General features: G+C 43.9%; 1 protein-coding gene across 1 annotated transcript in view; it reads right to left on the minus strand.

Annotated features, from left to right (window-relative positions):
* C11H4orf19 (chromosome 11 C4orf19 homolog) overlaps nucleotides 1–4,486 on the minus strand; it is an 82,980-nt gene extending 78,494 nt beyond the window's left edge. Inside the window, exon 1 of the mRNA XM_044224765.1 lies at nucleotides 4,442–4,486. The gene's annotated coding sequence lies outside the window, so the exon portion shown is untranslated. The remainder of the gene's footprint in view (nucleotides 1–4,441) is intronic.
* Nucleotides 4,487–9,149: the final 4,663 nt, after the last annotated feature.

The following is a 9,149-nucleotide window of genomic DNA, read 5'->3' on the forward strand; positions in this document are numbered from 1 at the left end:
GAATTGATAGCAACGTAGATAGGGTGTGGTGGGGGCGGGGCAGGGAGCCTGGGCCTGGCCCCGTGGTCAGCCAGGCAGCCAGGCGCGCCACGCACAGTTTCTGGGGACAGACGGATTCTGGGCCGGGATGGGGACGGCTCCAGGAATGGCCCAACTGGAGCCAACAGAGCTTCGGGTAAGGGAGCAGTCCATACTCATCAGAGATCGAAGGAGAAATCCTAGAGGTTTCTGTTCAATGTTAGTCTCTGGGTTCAGGAAAATGCAACCAGACATTAAGATGTGCTCAAGGATAGTTGTTAGCATCTCTTAAACTAGAAACTGGGTTTCTTGGCTTCCAGAATCATGCTCCCTGCTTTAAAAATATATATATATATATATATATATATAACCAATCTTCTTCTCCAGCTCTCTCCCTGGCTAAGCTGTCCTCTTTCTTCCTGTTTCAGCCTGTCACTTTCGCTGAAAAGCCTTCCCTGACCTCTCTCCCCGCCTGTCTAAATCAGATCCCACAAAGACTCTTAGACACCCCTTTTATCCTTCCTTTGTTGCACCACAGGCTGAAATTCTAGTTTTATTTCTGTGACTGTGTCATGTTCTTCTTTCTCAGTAGATATTACAAGCCACCTGAGGATAGGGACTCTATTTGTTCTCTTCTGTATCCTGGTCAGCACATAGCTCAATGCCTAGCATGCAGTTAGTGCTCAATAAATATGCCAAATGAGGGACGCCTTGGTGGCTTAGGAGGTTAAGCATCCAATGCTGGAACTCAGCTCAGGTCTTGATCTCAGAGTCATGAGTTCAAGCCCTGCACTGGGCTCTGTGCTGGGCATGGAGCCTATTTAAAAAAAAAAAAAAAATTATGAACGGATTTATGTTCCAAGTGTATGGTATGGGAGCATGGGATTCAAGAACTTTGCCTGTTTAAGTTAATATCTGTGAAAAATGCACAGTGGTGGGGTTCCCAGGCAGGCTGACCTCCACTTTCTCTGTTGGTCTGGCATCTGGGAAATGCTTGATGCATATTTGATGAGTCACTAAGAATTTTTGCACTATTGGAATTTTAATTCCCTTAAGAAAACAAACAAACTTGTTTTAAGAAAACAAACTCAAAATGATTTAAAGATCTTACCTAAACATTAAAAAAAAACTTATTTAAAAATAAACAAAAATTTCTAAAAATGTTATTCTGAATAAATTATTAGAGTTCATCATTGCCTTCTTATTAATAACTATAGTGAAAATACTGATCATATAACTAAGGTAGCTTTGGGGATAATATAGAACTTTCTAGAAAACCCAATGTTTCATTTCTGAAGTTTCACACTTTAGAAATGTCTTAGAAACCTCTTCTTAGGCCCAACCTTGATACTTAATGAACTTACCAATTTTTAGTACAGAAATTCATAGACTTGCAAACACTTAAAAAGGGAAAGCAACACCAATGGGTTCTCTGCCACCTTTCTCAGAGAAGGAAATTCATGAACATGTGCATTCTGAAGGCTAGTACCATACAGTACGCAAATATTTTTCCACGTCCCACCCAAAGCAAACAAATGAAAACTGAAACTTCAAAGACAATTATAAAATATCTCCAAACTTAAAGATACAGCATCCTTTTCTGGATTTGCAACAGGAGGAAAAACAACTGATGTGGAAGAACTTAAAACTAAGTTTTATATAGGTGTGTGTGTGTGTGTGTGCACGCATAGCGTGTCGGGGGATGGTGGGGCGAGTGCATAGAGTCTAAAAAATAATCAAACAGATGGTAATTAAAAAGTGGAAATGTTTAAGATATGGAAAATGCTGAGTTGAAATAAATTAATAAAACACTGGAAACAAGCTTACCAAATTTTTTAAATGGGAGCAGCATAGTTTCCGAGAGACAGTGGCCCATTTAGGTGATGAACACCAGATGTGGGGTGTAGTTCATTATAGACAAAAGAATTCTGATTCGCTTCAGGGGAGAAGGAGCAAAGAATCAGACACCAAAGGTGGAAAAGCCAAACACAGTCCTCCACTGGCTGCTTAATGCAGCTCCCCAGTTGTCCCTAGCTAACTTCTGGTCTAAGGACAATGTTGTTCCCTATCCCCCGCTTCAGTCAATGAATCCTGATCCAGAATCATCTAGTTCACTGGGCCACTACCACGCACAGTGGACAATCTGAACCACTGCTCTGAACCCACAGTCAGGCCAGGATCAGCTGAGTTTCTCTAAGGTCAGAGTCCCTAAAACCCACTTTCCAGGGGAGGGAGAGCTCAGAAGACAGCTATGGGAAGTCACTGAAATGGTCAACTAATTAAAGGAATCCTTGAATAGGGATGCCTTTGCCTTTGGAAGGTCCAAAATATGGGGGTCTTGTGCCAGGGGAGAAGGGTACTTGCTGAACCTCCCCAAATCCAAAGTCTATTTTCCCAGTATAACGAAGGAGGCCATGTGGCTCAGTGCACCAACTTGTCTCTACTCTGTGTGTGCCTGAGAGAGAGAATGAGGGAGGGAGTGTAGGTAGGGGGATTGTGGGTGTATTTGTCCTCCTCAAATTTTAGTCCTGCCTCTTGGATCTGAAGTCTACAGTCTACTCGTCGCTTTATTTATTTATTTATTTATTTATCTATTTATTTATTTATTTTATTTGACAGACAGATCTCAAGTAGGCAGAGAGGCAGGCAGAGAGAGGGGCGGGGGAAGCAGGCTCCCTGCTGAGCTGAGAGCCCAATGTGGGGCTCTATCCCAGGACCCTGGGATCATGACCCTAGCTGAAGGCAGAGGCTTTAACCCAGTGAACCACCCAGGCGCCCCTACCCGTTGCTTTAATGAGAGTTTTACAGAGTACCGAGAGCACAATGCCAGACACGGACAGAGTCTGAGCACATCATTCAGTGACAGACAAAGATTTATTTACTGGACAGTCCAATAAAAGCCAAGTTATTCATAGATACAGTGTGTGCTAGAGAAGACTTAGCTTGTTGTAGTAAGAAGAGTTTTAGAGTGAGAGTAAGCATATTCCTGGATTCCAGTCTTGGCTCTGTTATTAATTCAGGGTCATGTGACTTTGGCCGAGCCATTAACCTTTTTGGGCTTCAGCAGCCCCGGAGATGAAATGGAGATAGTGAATCAAAGGATGGCTAAGGCCCTTTTTGGGACTCACACTCTGGAATGAATGTGGCCTGTGTGTTCAGAAGAGGGAGTAATCACTCTGGGGTAGAATGAGCAAGAGTTTTCATAATAGAACTAGGGTAGTTTGTTCATTTTCTACAAGGTCTGATTTCTCTGTTGCAAAAAACCCAGAGTACAGAAATGTCAGATGTAGACTGCCAATATCCCTAGTAATCTTTGCTTCACAGATAAATACTGTTAACTGTTTGGAATTTTTTTCTTCCAGATATTTTAATTATAAGTGCTACTTACAATCATTACTCTTGCTAAGTGCTAATTATAATCATTACTATCTGTATTAAAATGGAACACCAAGTATATGTTTCTTCAACAAATTCTTATGAATTTAAAATTATATCCTGGGCATCATTCCACCATGTCATCACATACATCTCATTATGTTTATTAGTACAGGGTGTTGCACTGCGTCTGTGAGCTGTACTTTCTTTAGCCGACACCTATTGAAACATAGAAATTGTTCTTTTTTTTTTCTTTTTGATTATAAACACTGATTCTAACACTATAAAATTTCTTGTATACCCATGTCCTAAAATTCAGTCTTGACATTGCCTGCCTCTTCCCATTCCCGTCTGTCACCAGGTCCCGGTGCTGTCACTCAATGTCTCAAGAAGCCAGCTGTGTCCTTCTCTCCATCCAAAGACCTCCACTTTATTCAACTGGAGGTCCAACAACAGGTCCTCCAAGCACAGCCCCTTTGCGGGTCTTCTCTCTCCCCAGCTCTGTCTCCAGAGAAGCAAATCTTATGACTTATACATTAAAAGCCTTCAATAGCTTCTCACTGTTCTTAAGGCCACTGACTTATAATGCCTGTCCGGTCTATAATTTGCTTTGCGATCCATTGGCATAGGCTCTGGGATGCATGAGTGTGTTTTTAATCTATACCCTAGGCTGGAGATTTGCTTGTGGGCCACGTGGGAGGTGGTAGGAAGACGACCTTTACCCTCGCTCAACTCTAGATAGTGGAGGTTTCGACATCCACCAAAAACCCCTAAGTGAATAGGAAGGATTACATTGGTAGAGGTCAGATTACATATAGCTCGTGGCCAACAAGGCCCTCCGCCTCCTGCCTACCTCTCCTGGTACTCCTCCTGCTCAGAACACTTCTACGAACACTGTCCCCTCTGGCCGTGTGACTGCGCTGTTCCCTCCCCTGCCGCGGGGGACTCCCAGGCCTCCTGCGATCCCACCCTTTCGTCTCACGGGGACATGGTTCCTCAGGGAAGCCCTTCCTCCCTCTCAGCCCAGGCCCCAGCTCCCATTCCATACCCTGGCAGCGCCCGGGACCTCGCTCCCCGCCGTCCACACAGAAAGGTAGAGGGACACGTCTGTGGTGATCACGCTGATAACTATGAGACTGTGTCCGGGTCTGTTCTGTTCACCTTTGTATCCCTGCCAGCTGGCCTGGCCTCCGCAGACATTTGCTCAATAGAACCTTTAGATCTTAGTCCACACAGCATTAGTAGAGGGGGGAGAAAAGCTTTTTATTGGCACTAAGTTCACTAACTAGAATATGCCCACTATAGTGAAAACACTTTACAATAAAGTTCTTAAACTAATCCAATCAAACTCACAAAGTAAAGGATGCAGAATTTATAAAATATCAAAGGTGAGCCAAAGGCTGTCTCTTTTAAATACTATAAATGCTGAGTTGGTTATTCTGAAAATCCTTCACGGAAACAAGGACCAGGAAAAAAAAGTCATCCTCTTCATGCCTCCTCTCCCGATTTTATAGTTTCCTTTAGTCTTGGCACTTACAGAATGATCATTTCAGCATGTAACGAAGTTCTGGTTTTTCAAAAAACTCCACACTTGTCTCCTCTAATGAAGTCCTTGGCAGCCTCCCTATTTCCCACTAATATAAACATGGAATTGTGACTCCAACCCCCCCCGCCCCCGCCCTCCCGGTTTCTTTCTATGCTTGAGGTAGACCGAGCATTTAAAACAGAACCTAGACAGACATTTCACTGGTCACTTTATAATAAGGAAAGTTATATATCTGGTTAGAAATCCAGGGCAAATCCTGTGTATCTAAAATGTGAAGTCTGCTGTCACTCCGTGTGTGTTTTTTTTTTAAATTTTTAATTTTTTTTATAAACATATATTTTTATCCCCAGGGGTACAGTTCTGTGAATCGCCAGGTTTACACACTTCACAACACTCACCAAAGCACATACCCTCCCCAATGTCCATAACCCCACCCCCCTCTCCCGACCCCCCTCCCCCCAGCCCCCCTCCCCCCAGCAACCCTCAGTTTGTTTTGTGAGATTAAGATGGTTTGTCTCCCTCCCAATCCTAACTTGTTTCATTTATTCTTCTCCTACCTCCTTAACCCCCCATGTTGTATCTCCACTTCCTCATATCAGGGAGATCATATGATACTTGTCTTTCTCCGCTTGACTTATTTCACTAAGCATGATATGCTCTAGTTCCATCCACATCATCGCAAATGGCAAAATTTCGTTTCTTTTGATAGCTGCATAGTATTCCATTGTGTATATATACCACATCTTCTTCATCCATTCATCTGTTGATGGACATCTAGGTTCTTTCCATGGTTTGGCTATTGCAGACATTGCTGCTATAAACATTTGGGTGCATGTGCCCCTTCAGATCACTACGTTTGTATCTTTAGGGTAAATACCCAGTAGTGCAATTGTTGGGTCATAGAGCAGTTCTATTTTCAACATTTTGAGGAACCTCCATGCTGTTTTCCAGGGTGGTTGCACACTCCATGTGGTTTTTATCGATGGTAAAGCTGGAGTCAGCTGTGTGTGTGGGGGGGGTGGTGAGGGTCACCTGATGGCCTCCCCCAGCCCCGTCCTTTCCTTCCCTTCCATACCCCATGATGCTACTCTGGTTCAAACCTCACATTTTACATCTGAGAAAACTGGAGGCCACAGGCTAAGACTCGGAGTTATTATTACACGTCTACAAAGGGCGGACGCATGCGAGGAGAAACACTCAGGTAGCTTCCCAGTTTTACGGATAAGGACACTAAAAGCCCGGAGATTAAGTGAAATTTCTGGGGTCCCACATCAAATGGCAGAACTGGGATTCAAGGCTGATGACGGTCCAGCCGTCATTTGGGGCTTTCTGGGAGCGTGGGTCCCAGCCTTCACTCCTCCAGGATCACTCAGGAAGGGCAGCGGGCCAAATGGTTTAGTGATAGAAGAAAATACAACCTTGCTCCCAGCGTCTTTTTAAAAGGCTCACATGAATTAGACGGTCAGCACTTACAAACAGAAGTGAGTAAAGACATTTAATGGGACCAAACATGCATAGGACGCTGTCATCTGTGTTTGAGCGGATGATTCTGATGGCTTCTGACTTAAGGCATGCGCGGACGTGTGCCTCACCCAGTCACACCTGCCATTAGGGGCCCCACAAAGTGCTAGGGTGGCAAATTCTTCAGTGGTTTTTTTTTTCCCCCCCTGCTTGTTTGCTTGTTCTGCTTTTTATTCGTCTAATGAACTCTTACAGGGTAACTGCCCATCAAGGGTGCAATTTCAGTAATTTTACTTTCTCTAAAGATACCTCAGCTTTTTTTTTTTTTTTTTTTGGATTACATGGAAGTCACATTCCTTTTGCTCCATTAAATCTTTGAATTCAGGCAGGGTATTATTGGAAGACAACCCTCTAGCTTGCTCCACACCAGAGGGCTGTGACCGCTCTACCCTTCCCTTTGTTTTCAGGCTCACCTCCCTGGAACCACATCTCAGCCCTGCACTTCAGCACAGGAAATGCTGGCCTTTAGCTTTGACAAGAGAAGGCCGCCCATCAGTAATGGAGGCTGAACTAACCTGGGGCGGGAGGGTCAGGCCTCCCTCAGTGGTCTTCTGAGGCTGGACCCCTGCCTGGGTTGCACTGCTGCACTGAAACTGTTACTGTGTCCATTTCCAGGACATTTGGCCTCCCTCACCAAAACCAAATCCCGGTGAGGATCATAAAGCCTGTCCCGTCAAGTTCAAAAGAGAATGCAGATAAATTGGACTTTGTAAACTAAATCTTGACTGTCTAGCCAATTAACTCTGTTTTATGATTCTTTTTAGAGATGACGGCAGCAGTAAATGTATCTGGGGACATGCTAGACAGGCAGCAAACCAGGATTCAAACCCAGGTGGGTCATAGTGACCCTGACCTTAAAACTCGAGCTCTCCCAGCTTCCCCAGGGTGCCCAGCAGAGGCTGGGAAACACAACGGGAAAGAATTGCTTTGAAGTCTTTCAGTCAAAGAGTACAGGGCTTGGGGAGTGGGGGGAGGGAGTGGAGCCTAGGGGTCCTGCCTTTGTTTTGCCTCTGACTTGCTGGGTATCCTAGAAAGAACAACTTTCTCTCCCCAGGCTTTGGTAGTCTTTTTTTTTTTTTTTAAAGATTTTACTTATTTATTTGACAAAGCGAGATCACAAGCAGGCAGAGAGGCAGGCAGAGAGAGAGGAGGAAGCAGGCTCCCTGCTGAGCAGAGAGCCCGATGTGGGCCTCGATCCCAGGACTCTGAGATCATGACCTGAGCCGAAGGCAGTGGCTTAACCCACTGAGCCACCAGGTGTCTGGATCACTGAAGCTCCTTTCCAGGTAATGATTCTGTAATCTACAAACATTTTCGGAGCCTTAGCTTAGTTGCTTAAGAAAATAGGCTTAAAATTTTACTTGGAGAAAAGAAAGATCTTTTTATCACTGAAAAAATCAAAGGAAAAGGTTGCAAAATTACATCCTTTGAAGTATAAAGTGTGATTTGTTGCCACTGGAATCAACACAGGGATTCAACTCGATAAGGAAAAGAGATGAGAGCGAAAATGTTTTTATGAGGCATTTTTAAGTTTCCATGAAATAATTACTTTAAAATCCCCAATTTAAACTTTCGAGCCTCTAAGTTTGGCACAGTATCTATGAGGAAGGAAGGAAGGGAACCCCAGAGCAAAAATTGATCAGTTTGATAATTTCCTCCAAAAACCAAACAGAAAACCTGCAGAGTGCTTTGTGGGTTAGTCAGAAGAGTCGGCTTGGAGACAGTAGACCGGAGTTCAAGTCTTAGCTGAGTGACATCCCGACCTCTCACTGTCCTTAACTTATGAAAGGGGCACAATAATCCTATCTCTACAGATGTCACGGGGAAGATCTAATAAACTGAAGAACTATAGGGAGAGCTGTTCCATTGTAACTCACTGCCTGCCAAAAACAATTCTTTCACTATATACAGGGAAGGACAAGGGATAGAGATTTGGAACTTTGTTTGAACTTCTTAGCCAAACTTCTGAGCCAAACTGAAAAACTGCTACGACTCAAAGGAGTGGGAGAAGCTGCCTGAAAGCAAACAGAAAATCAAAACTACCATTCCATCAGAAAGGATCTTCCTTTTCAGGGCTAAAGAAGGCAGAAGTAACATCCCAGCCTTCAAGTGTGGAAATGCAGTTCAGACCTTGGCAATCCAGAAACATCTCACTTCCTTTCCTTTTTTTTTAGACTGCATTTCTAACCAGCTCCCAGGTGGACCGCCATGTTGCCGGTCCATGGACACCACTTTTGAGTACAAAGGTCTTGGCTTTCTAAGGAAAAAATGGTGGAGGGCTGCTTCTGGAGACACGAGGACATGGATTTGAATGCTGTCTTCATCAGCTCTTCACTGTGGGGCCTCGGGCGGGGAATTTCTCTGTATAATGAGATTAATACCTGTCTTACATAAGTGATAGAAGATCCTTTGAGACACTAATAAATAGATAACGATTCTTTTCAAATTAGTCTTTCCCTTGGCTCCCCTAAGCTCATTATCTTGTCCCTTACTACTACTCTTTTCTGATGATCCAGCTGGCTTATTTCTCTTGACTCTGAATCTCATTGTTTAAACAGCTTGGGTGCCCATGCACACACACCATACGTTCTCTGAGGGCAAAGTCATCCCTGATTTTATTTCTTTTACCACATAAATGAAGCCAAAGTATTTTTAAAGTTAAATTGGGTTCATATGGAGCCCTGAGTTG

Source organism: Neovison vison, chromosome 11, assembly GCF_020171115.1.
Source record: "Neovison vison isolate M4711 chromosome 11, ASM_NN_V1, whole genome shotgun sequence".
Lineage (NCBI taxonomy): Eukaryota > Metazoa > Chordata > Mammalia > Carnivora > Mustelidae > Neogale > Neogale vison.